This window comes from Pinus tabuliformis, chromosome 8 (assembly GCF_031772625.1).
Source record: "Pinus tabuliformis cultivar Carrire ecotype Pingquan chromosome 8, CPIR1, whole genome shotgun sequence".
Lineage (NCBI taxonomy): Eukaryota > Viridiplantae > Streptophyta > Pinopsida > Pinales > Pinaceae > Pinus > Pinus tabuliformis.
Window position 1 is genome coordinate 264,679,575 of NC_142294.1, and position 17,765 is coordinate 264,697,339.

Sequence of the window (17,765 nt, forward strand, 5' to 3'; positions counted from 1 at the left end):
ATGTGGGAGGAGGGTGGTATAGGGTGGTATCAAAGTGGGTTACACTTTCTTTGGGTCATATCTGATACCATAGGGTGGTATTAGAGCATGGTTCACCCATCACACTAGATGGGTGATGTGTTGGTCATGCATTCATGTCAGTTGAATATGTTTTCCTTATGCTTGTAGTTCATGTACTTGTTGCATTTTCATGGTGTTGATCATAGCTGTAGTGATGTCACCATGTGAAGGTTGATGGTGTATTGTGGAATGTGTCATCATGAATGTATGGTTCTATATGCATTTTTTATGAGTGTTAGTGTCTTTATGTTGTTATGCATGAATTGTCATAGTTATGGTAGGTCAAAAATGACTTCTGAGGTCACTGTATTCAATTAGGTCAGCATGATGTTATTGGTATGTTATGATGCTAATGTGTTAAATGAGGTAAATCAGGAAATGAGGATCATCAAAGTGAAGTTGCAACATTGTACCCCGAGATAAGAGCATGTTGTCATACAATTTTGTATGTCGAGCATGAAGGTATTCAGGTAAAGGATTGTTATATGAATTATGGTTATGCATATGCCTTTCATTCTATTGATGTTATGGTTACATACATGATAGATGCTAGTTGATTAGTGTAGTCATATGCACATGTCAGATATTCAAGAATGAGAGTAACCTGTAGTTGTATGCATAGTTGTTATGGTTTTATGTTATATGACTTGATGATTATATTATATGTTGTTGATGAGTATGTTATAGGTTAACTTCTTGTTGTTGTTACATGATAGTTAGCTTGATGATTAGGTTATATGTTGTCGATGAGCATGATATATAACTTGTTGTTTTTATATGTTAGTAACTTGATTATTAGGGTTATTACTTTAAGATCTTAATGTTATATGTACCATACTAATTTGGATTGTTCTATGCAAATGGTTAGGGTAATGACATTCAGGTATGAGTTAATATGTTGTGATATTATGCCATACTAATCTAGACTGACTATGCGAATGTGATTGTTATGCATGAATGAAAATTGTGTATGATGTGAACATGTTAGCTAGTTACTGATCGATACCATTGCCTTATTTGTGGTTTTGTTGATATCTTGTGAAATTATATCATTCTAACCTCACTTGATTATGCATAAGAGATAGCTCGACCTGAGATACATTAAGGCATGATTTTTCTTATGTCATATATTTGGTGCTTCACTATTTCATTATGTCGTATATTTGGTGTTTGAGTGTTTGGTATCTATTATGTTGTCTAGTTCATTTATCTAACATGGTACATTAATATTTTGTTGAATGTTTGATTTATTGCATGATATGAGTATGTGTCTATAAAATTGCATGAAGAAATAATCTTGTTTTAAGATTGTTTTACTCCTACATGTGTGTTGAGATAACTGACATGTACTTGAGTGTAATAGGTGAGAGTTGTAGCATTATGTCTAATGACTATGAGTTGACTATGGATTATGACATGATTGTTACTCTTGGTAAAAGTTGATTTAAAATTTATAGATATGATTTTCTTGATATTTGGAACATTTGGTCAACATCTTTGAGTAGTTGCAGGGAAACATGCTTGGCATTAGTGTGTCAAGGTAAGATAACTAGTATATTATATATTTTTATACATGAATAATTATGTCTTTACGGAAATATGATGCATGGGATTGGATAGCAAGGAAACGACCATGAGATTCTGAAGAAGGCTCAGGTTGATATTTTCCTTGGAATCACTGGAAGCCATGGGGATTGAGTCATGGTGTCTATTGTTAGTCTTGTGATTTTGGTCTTTAGTGATTTTTTGCATTTGATTGTGACTTATTTATGTCTTGTGAATATCTATGCCACTTTGTTTGTAGAGATGTATCATTATTGATTTTCATGATTTTATTTTTGGTTGTTTCTCATATTCCCTTTTAAGTTTTGAGTCTTGGGAATTGGTTTGGAAAAGAGGAAACTTAGTGGAGCTTGGGGAGAGATAAATGAAATCCAATAGGAAATGTAAGACCCAGATGAAGTCGGTGCATGTATAAGGGTAGGGAAAGGCAAGAGGATGACAACCAGATGAGTTGGTTGGGTCCATTGAGGTAACTGGATGGTGATAGGAAAATCATGAGAGAGGTAACATAAAGGGTAAAATAAATGTATTTGAGGTTTCAGATGCCCTGGCTATGTTGGGAACTATTGTTCTCAATGTTGTGCATGATTAAAAGGAGCTCCCTTAACCTTGATCTTATGATATCTAGTAATTATGTTTTGATAATGATTTCTTTATGCTAATGTTTATATGCATATATGTATGTATGTTCATTTTTATCTAACATAGTCATCAGGGATAATGATTTTTTATGTTAATGTCTATATATGTATGCATGCATGTATGTGTGTATGTTATGTCCGACAGGATCATCATGGATCATGATTGTTTTATGTTGATGTTTATATATATACATCTATGTATGTATGTCATTGTCAGACAGGGTCACTAGGGATCATTCTTGTGGAGGAATGATTGCTTATGTAGGTGAATGACATGAAGAGGGTCATGGTTTATGAGGAATCAAGTGGGAGAGTAGTCTTGACAAATCTACGAGGTCAATATCATGTAGTTATGATTTGGTATTATGTGATAATATTATGTCTATGTTATGGACAAGATATACCGAGGGATACATCAGTGAAATGAAAGTAGTGTGGTATGCGACATGTTGGGACAAGAATCGATAAGACACTTGAAGCAAGGTTTCTTGGTAGAGCCATAATGGTTTTCTATTTGTGGCACTATTCTTGTGCATATGTTGTCTATTTTGTACATGTTTCATCTGGGATGTTGTGTGTGTTATCCTACATAATGTCTTGAGGCTGAGAAAGGATATCGATAGGGGTAACCTCAGACCACTTAGGGTTTAGCAGCTAGCCCTGCCAAACCAGAGAGGACTCTCTCTATGAGATCATAGCCAATGATGACTGGAGTGGCAAAAGATGTTAGGCTAGGTCTGTTTCAGCTCTACGATTTAAATATTTTAGGGTTTTGCTGGATCAGGAGTCAAAATCAAGGAACTAGGTTAGGTCTCAAGGGTTCAGTTGCAAGAGATATAAAGGAGCAGGGTAGGCATTAATTTGTGATATTTTAGGAGTTGGTCGATGTAGTGTAGGGTTCAAGGATAATAAAATTAATATGATCATGTCAACCATGAATTCATCCATGTGAAGACTAAGTACACAAATATGATTTCCTAATGAAACAAAGCCTAATCATAAGAATTCTACTTAATACCTCTTAGGAAAATCTCTAAAGAGCATATATAGGGAAGGGAGATGAATTTATCATTCATATAAGCTATCACCAGAAGAAAAATATTACTCATACCACAAGAATTCCTAGATAATAGCTGCAGCTGGCCTTTGATTTCCTGTAAATGTGTGATGAAGCACAAGCTACAAGATTTCCACTCTCTGATGTTCAACCCTCAGTCTGGATGAAAACTAGATAAAAATAGACCAAAAAACAACTTCCCCACTCTCATGGGTCGAACCCCTCAGTGTAGGAACTGATCATAAGAATATCTCAACCAACACCTAATGACTAGGGAGGTTGTAACAAAGCCTCCATTTAGACTTTGACTAAACTATTACTGATTCATGAACCTCAAAATTACATCGAAATGACTTTAACATGTTCATTCTCCTATAATTACATCAATATACCTTATTTCATCTAAAAAATGAGGAATTATATAATTGGAAATGAAGTTTTACTCACAAAAATTGAAAAAAGGAATAGATAGACAAAAGCACTGCGCCTCTAGACAAAAGCACATTGCCATCTTCCAGCTCACTTTGGAAGGCCTTTCACCGCTCCAAATTGGGAACTAAGCATAGAAATTGAAATATTAGGATGTCTATCTATCATTAGACACCTTAAGAAGTCAAAATAGACCTTCCATCAACAGGAAAAATATATTCTCCCACACCTACTCCAAAAGCACAATGCCTAGTTCATTAAGGTGGCAAAAAGTGGTTTTTTGACCCATTTTTGGGTATTTTATTCAAAAGTGTTTTCTGAAAAGGAACCAAAAATGGATAGATGGAATGTATAGGTCATTATCTATCCATTCATATAAACATTTTGACATTTGGAGGTCTGAGGAAAAAGCGCAGCACCAGGGCGGTGCGCTTTTGGGTGAACTGTTCTTCTTGTTTATGCCAAAAGTCACAAAAACACAAAATTGTTCAAAATTTCTTCAAAATTTCTTCAAGTCTGGTCCATGAAGCTTTGAAATGAAATTTCAATGAAGGAGGGAGTACTCAACTAGCAATTCAAGTTTATCTTTCACTTCTTGCATCCTTAGGGTTTTCTCTAACGTCATTTTCAACTAGTTGATTCTAACTTGAGAGACCTTGTTTCTAGTTCATTAGTGAATGTGCATATGCCTCTGATGATTAGTGGCCCTCTCAAGGAGATTTTCCAAGTGGAAATTGACTCTATCAAGCTAATTTTCCCTATTTTCCTCAGAATCTTCTTCAATGGACTTATCAATGTTTTGTTTCCTCGGTGAAGAGGATGATTTAGTGATTTTATCTCCTTTCCTCTTCAAACCTATTATCTTATGCCTTCTAGGCTTGAGCTAAAAACCATTGCCTTCAATCTCTTCCACGTTTATCACTATTTTACCTTTGGCACCATCTTTATGCAAATATGCTCTAGATTTATCAAACAAATGTTGATTCATTTTGATTTGCTTGTTTTCTTGTTGAAAGAAATAAATTAAAAACTCTGCCTTGGAAAACATACACTTCATCTCTCTAATCTCAGCCTCTTTCTCCTGGATGATTTGCTCTGAACATTTCACTTCCTCGTGGACTTATAAATCTACCATATTAGTGTCAAGATGAATATGTGCTTCTTCATCCAATAGTATCTCATGCTCCTGTGATGATGTAGGCTTCGTCACTTCTTCCCTAGCATTTCTTGTGATAGGTTTTCTTGTCGATGCCACCTCTTGTTGTGCTAGAGAAGACAAAGTAATAGATTGACTACTTGAGTGATCTTGAGAAGGAAATAAAGATGCTGAATAGATGAAAACATCCCAAGACAAATTGATTTGTGTTAGCTGATGGAAAAATAGGATTTTCACCAAACCATGATGAAAAAAACTAGCATGATGATCTTTTCCCAACCTTTGAACCTTCTCTTCCATATTAACCATGCTTCTGTAAAGGTAATAAGGTAGGTTCAGAAATTTTACACCGGTGAAATGCATCCAAAGCCTGACATGGTACTGATACAATCTTGAGAACATAAACTAGGATGTAAAATAATTCATGATCATTTTCATGAGAGGGGCATACTTATCCAACAGATGTCTAAAAGGGAAGATGTACTTTGGAGTAGTTTTATATGGAGGTTTCAGATACATCCGGTAATTCTCAAGGTCGAGGTATCTATTCTTGAACCAAAGTTATCCAGTGTTTGGGATCCCTATAGCTATAGCAATGGTCTCTGTTGAAATATTGAAGACCACTCCATCAATGGTAAGCTTATCTCTCCTTAATCTAGTGGAAAAAGTGTTGGTTAGTTTATCATTAAAACCAATTTCTTCAATCCTTTGGCAAAATCCAAGGCAACTAGCATCCTGGAAGGATTTCTTGAGAAAAGGAGAAGACATGATTTCATGTGCTGAAGTTGGCTCATACATGCTGATTATACCTCCCTTATGCCTCCTCTACTTAGTAGCTTCAGAATCCATATCAAACCCTAGCTCAATGGGAGGGGATATTAGGGTTTGGTGTAGGGAAAAACAGGGGATTTGGGCAATTTTTGAAATCGAGGGAGATGAAGGGTTTAGGGGGTCTCTAAATTCTTATGAAAATTTGGGGAGATAGGGAGGGATGTTAGGGAGTAGGGAAAAGTGTAACTTCAGGGAAAGGATGAGGGGAAGGGGTCCAAAAGAGAGAAAAACGGTCCTAGCCAAGGAATGTAGAGTTTAGGCTAGGGTTTTGGGAAAAAGGGACTAGATGAGGGAAAGGGGTGTGGAAATGTGTTTATGGGGATATCTGAGACTTGTAGGAAGTGAGTGAACTATTTTTAGAGGGTTCTTCTCAGTATTTCAACCATAGAGACCATGAAAACAAGAAAACCCTAGGAGATGGAAAACTGACTTTCAAGCACAAACTAAAGTACAAGAAAAATAAGAGATGATCCAGTTACTTGTAAATAATAGCTTAAACCCTACGTGTTGATGTAGAATTGACAGAAATGAAGTTTTGATTTACTTGAGGAAAACACAAAGAAATTGGGATAAGTGTAGCAAAAGTATAGCGCTCACCAAATGAGGCACTTTGGTGGGAAGAGAATGCTTCTATGAGGGTTCTAGAGATCCTTGAGGATAGAGAGGTGTATCTTGGTATTAGGTCCCCATACTACTAGTGTAGCCCCTTATTGTTATTAGTGCAACCCCCTTATTTTATTGTTGTGCTCATATAGTCCTCTGTTGCTATTATTATGCCCCATAGAAGTCCAATATTGTTATTGTTGTGCCCATACAATATTATTGTTATGTAGGCTTTGATTGTATTGGGACCACTTAGAATTCGATATATAGAAAGGAGGTCTTGTCATTTATAGCATCCAAGAATTGTTCATTTGTGTAATGTAAAGGAGTTTTCCCACTCAAAGAGGCTAATTTTTAAGTCCTTGATCTATCTTTTCTATCTTTTGCTGAGATAGTTTCATAAAATTTGGTATCAAAGCTTTGGATTCTAGGGTTTCGCTACTCCAAATAGGTCATCATGGAAATTTTGATATAAGTATTTCTCTATGAAGTGGAATAATCTAAAAAAACAAAAAACACATTTGATACTAAATCGTTTTGAACGTTGGGTCCAAATTTCTCATCTTATTTCGCTATATTTTAGGAGATATGATCTAAGGAAGTTAGGGTTTTTTGAAATCTCTGGAATTCCATCGCAAACACATATGATCTGAGGAAGTTAGGGTTTTTGCAAGATCTATGGAAGTGAGGGTTTTTCATATGGAATTTGTATCTATGAATAAACACATTTTCCCTAAATGGGTAGTTACACTTAGAACAATAGAAAGAAAGTGGTTTAACCTTTTCTTATAATAGATAGATGAGATGCAGGAACTTACTTGTGATCTTTCACTTCCTTGATCACCTTTGAATTGCTCTCGTCGCTCCCACTAGAAGCGAATCCACTCAATTGGTACCTATAAACAGAAACAGAAGACGACAACAATCAAAGTAAATGATATGTCTACTATAAACCAATGGAATCGACAACATTGAAACATATATGCATGACAGATATGAACAAGAATATGGGAAAAGGAACAAAAAACTTTATTGATGTAGAAGGAAAAGTTACACCCAAAGCAGTTCAATCCTGTGTCACTCATCCAGCTTTAGTTGAAACCCTCGTCACACCAAAAGCACATCAATCCAACAGAATAACATTACTTGACATGAACTCTAATCTCAAACCAACAATATTTCTCTACAATATTCAAATTCTAGCCTCCTGATCACTATGATGAGTGGTTAATTTATAGGGAAATGCAGGTGGTTATGTCATAAATTAGGCAATGAATGGTTTTCCAAAATTGGAGTTAGTTTCCATGGAGAAAGGGATGAGAGGATAGAGGGATAATTGATCCATAGCCTATCCAAAGTCGACCTCATAAGATGAGATAAGAGATGGGAACCCTTCTAGAATACTCTAGAATTAGAGAATATTCCTAGAATCCTATGTCAATTTCACTCATTCTCACCCAACGTAGGTTAAAGTGGGCCTGAGTGCACTGTAGTGCAGGCTTGAGTGGGCCTGCCTACTCTGCATCATAGTTATCCCTGACCAAGGCTATGCTGGTGTCCCTAGGAGGCATTTCATTAGGGTTTCAAGGTAGGAAACTTTGATGGATGGAAGCATTCAATTTGATGACTTGTATAGGGCATGTAACAACTGAATTAGGGTTTGATAAGACCTAATTGTACTGATCTGAATGTCAGGAGTGATGTGCCAGAATAGACCTGTAACAGTTTCCCCCTAAGGCATGAAGTCGAAAATGATAATGTCGAGTGATATGCTTTATGATGTGATGAGGAGGATCTAAAGTGGACGGTGACCTGAATCGATTAAAATACATAATATTATGATATCTTTGAATTTTTCATGAATTGGTGATGGAAGGCATACCCATACTCAGCATATGAACTTTTCATTTCATGTATATAAATCACATAGTCATCTACAATTATAGACCCGTGATAGGATGACCATCTGTGTAAAGCCATCATACAGATGATTTAGTACTCTCTTGAATTTGCAACCTGGATGGATGAAACTAGATCCGGGGTCTTCTATATAGTCCAATCGTTTTCTCAAGTATGGGTCTAACCATGTGAAAATGTGATCTGGAGTCGAACATGTGAAGACATCATCTGATTACCAGCCAATGATGTAAGCTCTTAACATACGTGAGAGAGATCACTGATAATGATAATGATTCTCAAGGTACTTTAGTACATTCTGCATGGTGTGAATAGATGTTTTGATGTCAAACACTATACAATTTCTTGCGGTCGAAGGCTAGTGATGTCAACCTATCGCCAGAAGTGAGGAACTTGCCATTGATGTATGCAAGCCTCAAGGTACTGGAAGGGTATTCCTAAGTCAACTTCCTAGATAATGTGCTAATGTCGAAAAGAAGCAGTTCATCGTAGGAGGGCCTTGATGTATCCCACATCAACGACATGAAACAAGTGTAATGATTTTGAAGACAGAATGTGACTGATGACACAAGGTTTAGGAATGGCAGTCATGAAAATGAAGGTTTATGAGTATTGCAAAGGATGAAATTTACTGAGTGACTTCTCTTAAACATGTCAACGACACTAAATGAACTAGCAACATTGACCCAAAACCATAGCGATGGATGGTGTGATAGACCATAGGTATGATAACCATCAAGCAGATAACCCAACCTAAATGGTCATCGAGATGAAGTGAAACTGTCATGTCCAAGAGCGACTTGCTACCATAAAGTGATTTATCCCTTTCCCCATTTTCCCCAGTCACTACTGACTAATACCTCTTTATTTTTCAAACAAGCTTGAGGAGGATAACATATGCTTGTAGTATAATTCCACCATTCAGGTGAATCCATTTCTATGTGATGTTTTAACGAGTCTAGCCAAGGTGAAACTCTTGTCATTATTGATAAGTTTGTCACTATTTGATGTTTTAACTAGTCTAAAGACAATAAGAGCTCCGCCCTTTTCATGTTTAGAGAGTTTGAAAAGGGACAAAAAAGAAACTCCACAAGTTCTTTTTCATAAATTTTTCTATCAAGTCAAAAAAAGTGTAAAATAATGCAAGACAGAATCTATTGACCATGTTCAATCAACGTATTCCTTTTGTGTAAGTAATCTATCTCATTCCAGAAAAGGGTTAAACTTATACTGAGTAGATGTCATTTCCAATCCATTTATTAGATGAAAAGGACAAACGCTGGACAATCTTTTCATATTTTGAGAGTCTAGAAAGACCTGAAAGAGGACTCTAGTTAGAGGAAAGAGTCGTGTCTATGATAGCAACTGGTTTCGGTGATATTGGAACTTCTAAAAACATGTAATGGTCAAGAGGTTGGATAATAAGACCACTCATTGCATCTGTTCCTCAAAAAGCGTAAAACAACCAAGTGAAAGCATATGATTGGCCAAGGAGATAGTGGCGATGGAAGTACGAAAACCAAGGCTCATCCGATGGAAAAGGTTGATAGAATGGAAATCACGATGGTTAAAATGGAGATGGTTTCATTTTTACACAAGCTTCAACCATAGGGAACTATGATTGGATTCAGTTTCATGTTTACACAAGCTTGAAATGAAACTATGCTTGAGATTGGCTTACATGCCCCCAACATGATGACTCGATTCTAGGTGCATGCCCCCCAAGATTCATTACATTCACCTAAGTAGACTATGCGCAGCTATGAGGTGGATGGAATGAAGGTTCATATATGAGATCAAGTGAAAGACTCAACTAGGATTTTACGATATCTAGTTAAAGACTCGAATTGTAACTTTTCTCCAAGGGACCTTGTTTCATTTTTTATTGAGTTTGTCACAAGACAAGGAACTCTGCTCAGATTCCTTGTTCCATTTTTTAACAAGCTTGACATAAGACAAGGAACTATGCTCTGGGACCTATTTCATTTTTTTTAATGAGGTTGACACAGTAAAAGAACTATCCTCATATTTCTTGTTTCATTTTTTAAAGAGCTTGACACAAGACAAGGAACTATGCTCATACCCTTTGTTCTTTTTTTAATGAGGTTGACACAAGACCAGGAACTATCCTAATATCACTTGTTTCATTTTTTAATGAGCTTGATACATGACAAGGAACTATGCTGATGATTGCTTGATCACAACCCATAAGAGATCATGACTTCCAAGAGGTTCTCATTAGATGGGAGAACAATTCTTTAGAAGGGATACATAGCAAGGAATCCGTTAGAGAGATCTGGTTCCCATGTCCCCAGTACATAATGCACAACATCACAAAATTGATCGTTAGTTGATGTAGGCATGGAATGGGTTGAAACATAATTGACTTGTGGCAGGGAAGATACCATTGGGAGAAACGGACCATTTAGGGAAGATGGTTGACTGGAAGCCATATTTGGACCAGGAAATGAAATCTGGTCAACGATGACAATTCTACCTTCATGCAGGAAACACATCACTCGAAAGAGTGTTGAAACAATAGCTCCCATGTCATAAACATAGTCATGCCTAAGAAGTAGATTGTAATCTAAAGGGTCTGGGACTACCATCACATTGAGATAAATAATTTTTCCTCCCAAAGTAATAGGCAACTGAGGAAGGATCCCTAATGGTTGATTGGTTCATCTATTAAAAGCCAACAAATTCAGGGTAAAAGGCACAAGTGGCAGTGAACCAAGCACTTGCAAAGAAGTGGAGGAAAGGATACTTAGAGATGCACCTTCATCTATAATAGTGCCAGATACAATCATATTATAAACCTGTACTATGATTTGGAAAGGCACATAAGAAGGAAGACAACATCCTGCCAGTCGATTCTAATCAAAGGAAGTGACCAGACTACTTGGAGGGGGTACCGTAAGAACGGGAGAATTACCCCCTTGAGTTACAAGAATTGGAGGATTTTCCTCCTATCTTGATGGAATAGAAGGGTTGCCTCTAAGCTCATTGGAATCTGGAGAAACAAAAAGAACCTGACTGGTATCATACTCACTCTCTATGGGAGAGGTATGCTTAAATGGAGGTGAAATCGTGTCAACTTTTTCCTCGACCTATGATTGTTCAGGTATAGACTCATGGGATTCACATTCAAAGAGAGTGGGTTTGACTGACGGTTGATTCAAGTCAATCACTTCATCAACTAGTGAAGGATTAAGGGAGATTCTTCTGTAACCAAATGGAAGTCGCTGCAGAGAAGAAGGATGGTTATCCAACACTTTTTGGGGTTCATCTAGATAGGGACAAAGGTGAATGTGATGATTCCCTTTGCAAAACCTACAGGGAAACTTAACTTTACCCTTCTTTACATGAACCTTACTACCACTAGTTGATGGCGTGTCACCAACATGATCTCCAGAAGTTGATGAAATATGATGATGTTAACGAGAAGACTATTGTTCTGAGATCTGAGGAATACCAAAACAATTTCGAGGAAGAAGGTCTCCCGTACAAACTTTGCAAGGATATTGAAATTTGTGAGGCTTATCAAATGATTTCTCATTAGAAGTTGCATTCGAAGCAGTGGTTGCTTGGTTGCCCCCTACTGAATTTTCTTCTTCTTCTTATCCACCTAGGTACTAGTGTCAATACTTTCACCAGGCAAAGAGGAAGAAGGGGGAGGAAGAAACAAATGATGAAGAAGGTAAAGAGTGAACTTTAGGATCAATGGGAGGTTGATTTTGTCTAGTTGTAGGAATATTCAGTTGCAAGGCCAAGGAGGTTGAGAACAACCATACTGGCAAGACAATGGTAAGTCCCAGAAGGGACAATCTAGCCATACAAGGAGCACCAATATTTCCAAAAGGAGGAAAAGGACTAGGATTCCCATCACATGGAATTTCTTGATTAGTGGACTCCGGAGTTGTTGCCGTATGTCTCAACCTAAGATTAACTAAGGACTGATGTGGAGGATGTTATCTGTTGTTAATTAATTTTATCTTAAGAAAAATAACATAACAAAACAAAAGAGGGATAATCTAGGCAAAAGGATTACCAAGTAACTGTGAACTACAATATACTACCTCAGTAAACTAAGGACTTAACATACGTGCAGACAATCTCCATGAATGTTGTTTTCAGTTTATCACAGTATACAAGGTGGCTAACTTAGTTACCTATGGATGGATAACAACCTAATGCAGTCCTCCCAAATATACCCAAAAGTACGTGGAGGCCCAATCCATGTTAGCGTTGTCTAATGGGAAACTGCATAGTGAGAGCATTCCTTTATACTTTTTGTACTATAACACTGCCTGATATACTAGAAAATACCTAGACAAGCTATGACATACTTACATACGTGGAATGAGGTATCACACTCAGAATGTATCGCAAACCATTAGCGATGAGTGCTATGTTTAAAGACGCCAAAAGACGTATCTAGCCTAGACGTCTGAATGTTATGTGTTAACTTACAATGCTCCATTATGTTAATTGAGATAACTTTTAGGTTGATCTTCTTAAGAATTGGCCTTTCAAGGTTCACCATGTGATGTATGTTTGCAATTCCTAGAATTCAAGTAACATGAGAAACATTCTTTCATTCAGTTAACAATGAAAACCGTAGATAAAAGGGATAGAGCAATCAAAATCTTTAATCAAAGAGCATAGAGCACATCCAATGCAACTTTCCCTATACTATTCCTACAAGCACACACTAACTTATAAATGCATAATGCTTGTTTATCTTTTCATTCCTTTAATGCTTAGATTAACAAAAGGAAACTAAATGCACAAATGATCAATCAATACTTTTCATAAGAAATGATGTCTTTATTGCAATTTCTTTTTTCAAAGAAATGAAGACTTTACAACACTTGCTTTTCAGAAACGATTAATCGATGTAAGCTAACTTTGAGAATGAATTGATAATGATAAATAAATCACTTAAGAAACACTAAACAATTAAGGCCAAAGGAGGGCTAGGAGAAGAAATGCAAATTGATTTTAGAACCATATAAAACATTGATCTTTCACCAAACAACATCAAAAGAAATTTTGGAAAAGACCAAGACAAAGGTGGGAGATAGTGCGCTACAGTGCACTGTGTCAAGACCAACACTGTGCTGGTGCGAGAGAGTCCAATCAGGAGACATTTAAGGACACTTTTTGACAAAAAAAACTTTAAAATGACTGAAAAAAGATCGATGAAGTCAAGTAAACTCTATTGAGATGTAATATGATGAGGGTAAACTACCAGGAATGATGGTCATTCCCCAGTGAAGTTGCCAATTGGTTATATGTTATTTGTATCTATGGATAAACACATTTTCCCTAAGTGGGTAGTTACACTTAGAACAATAGAAAGAAAGTGGTTTAACCTTTTCCTATAATATATAGATGAGATGAAGGAACTTACTTATGATATTTCCCTTCCTTGATCTCCTTTGAATTTCTCCCGTTGCTCCCACTCAAACTGAATCCGCTCAATCAGTACCTGTCATTAGAAATAGAAGATGACAACAATCAAAGTACATGATATATCTACTATAAACCAATGGAATCGTCAACATTGAAACATATATGCATGATAGATATGAACAAGAATATGGGAAAAGGAACAAGGAACTTTATTGATGTAGAAGGAAGAGTTACACCCAAAGCGGTTCAATCTTGTGTCACTCAACCAACTTCAGTCCAAATCCTCGTCACACCAAAAGCACATCAATCCAAAAACATAACATTTCTTGACATGAACTCTAATCTCAAACCAATAGTATTTTTCTACAATCATCAAATTCTAGCCTCCTGATTACTATGATGAGTGGTCAATTTATTGGGAAATACAGGTGGTTATGTCATAAATTGGGCATTGAATGGTTTTCCAGAATTGGAGTTAGATTCCATGGAGAAAGGGATGAGAGGATAGAGTGATAATTGATCCATAGCCTATCCAATGTTGACCTCGTAGGATGAGATAAGAGCTAGGCATCATTCTAGAATACTTTAGAATCAGAGAATATTCCAAGAATCCTATGTCAATTTCGATCATTCTTGCCCATTGCATGTCAAAGTGGGCCTGAGTGCACTGTAGTGTGTTGAGTAGTAGAAAGGGTATGAAATTGCCACTTATTTCTTTATCTTTTCCTTTAATTCATAACTTCTTTACATTCTAAGATGGTCATATGATAAAGGATTATGATAGAATTAAGGGGAATTATGATTGGTGTAAAATGATTAATTACTGTCTTTTTTATGAAGAAAGTTAAGAAAATGGAAAATCACCATTTCGGAGGAAAAGACAAGGCAAAATCAACTGTTGTCCCTTTGACAGGGAACTGCATCTAGACGAGGAAATCGAGATCAGAGCACATGGGCTAGGAAGAGGAAGAAGAAGTGCAATATTAGCGCAAGAGGATTTAAAGATAACTAAAAATTAAAGATATGGTGATCGCTACCTCAAGGCTATCTATATTTTTGGTATTCCCGCCTGGCCATTATAAAATTGGACAACATTGCTAGACCAAGGGGCAAATTATTGTTGATTTATAGAATTCACTGATGTAATCTGAACTTTGATCATCGAATCTTTTTAAAGAGCGATAGCTTTAACTCTGTTTTTATGATTAATACATAAACTTCGTTGCTATTATGTTATATGATCCTGGGGTAACCACAAGAGTGCGTCCCTGGTGGCTAAGGGCCTGACCCTAATGGGTAGCTTGCTTTTTGTATCATTAATTTCTGATTACAAGTTGTGTGTGGTTTGATTTCCTTAACCTGCTTTATTTAGTGATGTTATGTTCCAGAACATTTCTTTCTTTGTTATATTGAATTCGTAATTGAATAGTAAGATTACTATTTGCGACTAAAAATGTTATGTTATCCATTCTGAAATTATATCGCATTGTGTAATTCAGATATTGCTATTCATTTACATATTGACATTGCTATTCATTTACAGATTGGCATTGTTGTTCACTTAGCTACGGTTTACCTATAATTGTGATTGTTGTTCATTTGGATTACTGTTCCATTATCATCGCAATTGATGTTCCCTTATAACTGTGGTTAATGCTTATTATGCTAAAATAAGATTACTGATTCAATCATTCTAGATTCGTTGTGTGTTTACATTTGATTAAGTTTTTTGTTCAATATTTCATAGACTTACTTAGGTTTGTTGTTCCTTCCTTAGATGGTTGTTCAATTCATTTATTAGTTAAAGGTTGTTGTTCAATTCCTTTCGGTTAAGATTGCTACTTAATTCATTCCTGTAGATTAAGCTTTGTTGTTCGATCTTTTCAATAGATTAGTTGTTGTTCCTTTTCTATTAATTGAATTGTTATTTCCAGCATTTTCTTTGGTGTGAACAGAAAGATCTACAACTATAATGAACATTGGCTACTGCTGTTTAGTTCCTATATTGGACATCTTGTCTTTGATTGATTTTCATTTGCATCAGTTTACAAAGTAAAGAGTTATCATTACTGCATCCTTGACTGATGATTGTTGTAGTTTCTTAAGTGAATGATCTAGTTACAAAGCATTTAAGTTTCTTGCCATTACATTTAAAGTTTGTTTCCAACATTTGTTTACTTTTGTAAAATCACTATACTACTAGCATTACTCTTGAACAAGTCACAGCCTTAGACTAAGTACACTCTTCATATAAAAAAATCATACCTAGATTGGTGATTAGTGTAGGGTAAATAGAAGTTAAAAAGACCCTTTTTACTGCTCAACATTTTGGCGTCGTTGCTAGGGAATAGTGTAGTCATTTGTTTCTTTTGAAGAGAGAGTAGTGTAAGTACCTGCTAGGAGAGAGTTGGGTTTCAAAAATGGAAGGTAAGAACCTTTGTATGGAGCATGTAACAACCCTGCTCCCCCACCTTCATTCCTATAGATTTGTTGTTATTTTGGGTAGAAATAAGTATTTGATTTGTGTGCATGACTAAGCAAAAAAAGCCTGAAAAGAATATTAAGCCACTACCCAAGCCTGATAACTCTAAGGGACTGGTGACCCTTGGCCAATCGACCTTTATAGACGAAATCCTTAAAAAACAAGAATCTCAGCCATCAGTAGGACCTAGAAAAGCTTATTCTAGACAACCTACTAGTTCCCTTCAGGCCACAGAATCACCATCTATAGCCTTTGCTGAGGTGTACAGCCAGATAGAGGAGAAAGATTTTCAAGAAATTGATAATTCTAGCCCAAAATCATTACAAGAAAGGAACCTTAGTAATCTCTGCAAAGGAGGGGGAGAAACAGGGGAAATCGAAGAACCACGATCTCCTCTTTGAATAGTTCAACCATTAAGTAGCCCAGATAAGGGAAGTGCTGTCAAAATCATCTAGAATCAAGTTGAAGAACCTGAAGAGCTAAGATCCCCTCAAACATTAGTTCAACAAGGAACTCTCATCATCCTAGACAAAGGAAGTGTTTTTAAGGCCATTCCCGCTCCTTCTAACTAGCCTAGGAATACCCTCCTAGAAATCCCAGAAGGATATTGGCACATATTTGACCAAATGGCCCATAACCAGCGAAACCCCCAAACCTCCACAGTGCAATATCCCATTGTAGATACTGTAGTTAATGCAGCTATGAAGGCCATTCCTCTCCAACATATCCCTACATTCCATGGCCTGACATTGGAAGATCTAGACACATTTTTGTTTGAATTTGATGTGTTGTGCAGGGGATACGACTATACCACTGATCCCAGAAATCTGAAATTATTTCCCTCTACATTAAAAGGGGCTGCTTTACGATGGTTTATGGGGTTAAGTGGAGGTGTCATAAACAACTGGGATCAGATGAAAGGTATTTTCTTAAAAAAATATCAGGATTATTGTAGGTCTAGAGAGTTAAAGGATGAAATATTTCAGATGGTAGCTAGACCTAATGAGACATTAGAAGAATATGTTGAACGTTTTCAGTATAATCTTCAAAGATCTCCTTATGCATCATTACCCTTACGTGACAATGTATTAAAAACAACATTAATTAAAGGCATGAGGGAACAATGGGTTGAAACATTAAATATTATTGGAAAATGAGACATTTATCAAGAAAAATTTGCTAACATTATTGACTTATGTATCAGGAGTTCACGAGGCAGCACAAGGCTAAAACCAACAGAACATGACAAGTTCACAAGGGACAACGAGATCTCTGGAGAAGGAGTAACTCATGCAGAAATTGGAAATTTACTGGAGAATTTCAAAACTAATATATTGGGGACTCTGACAACGCATCTCGATATTATCCAAGCAAAATAGAAACAAGCAGAGGCAGAGCAAAATCTGGCAATATTCTGCCCCAGATGTAGAAAGAAACACAGCCACAAAGAGTGCCCACTAGATGCAATTCAATTTTGCGCTATCTAAACAAAAGACCACTCTATAGAGAACTACACCTCACTTCCTAGTTTGGTGGCAGTATACAAAGAAGCGGAAGAAGAATTAGAACTGGTGTACCTACTCAATCAGCGTCGTCAATGGCAACTAT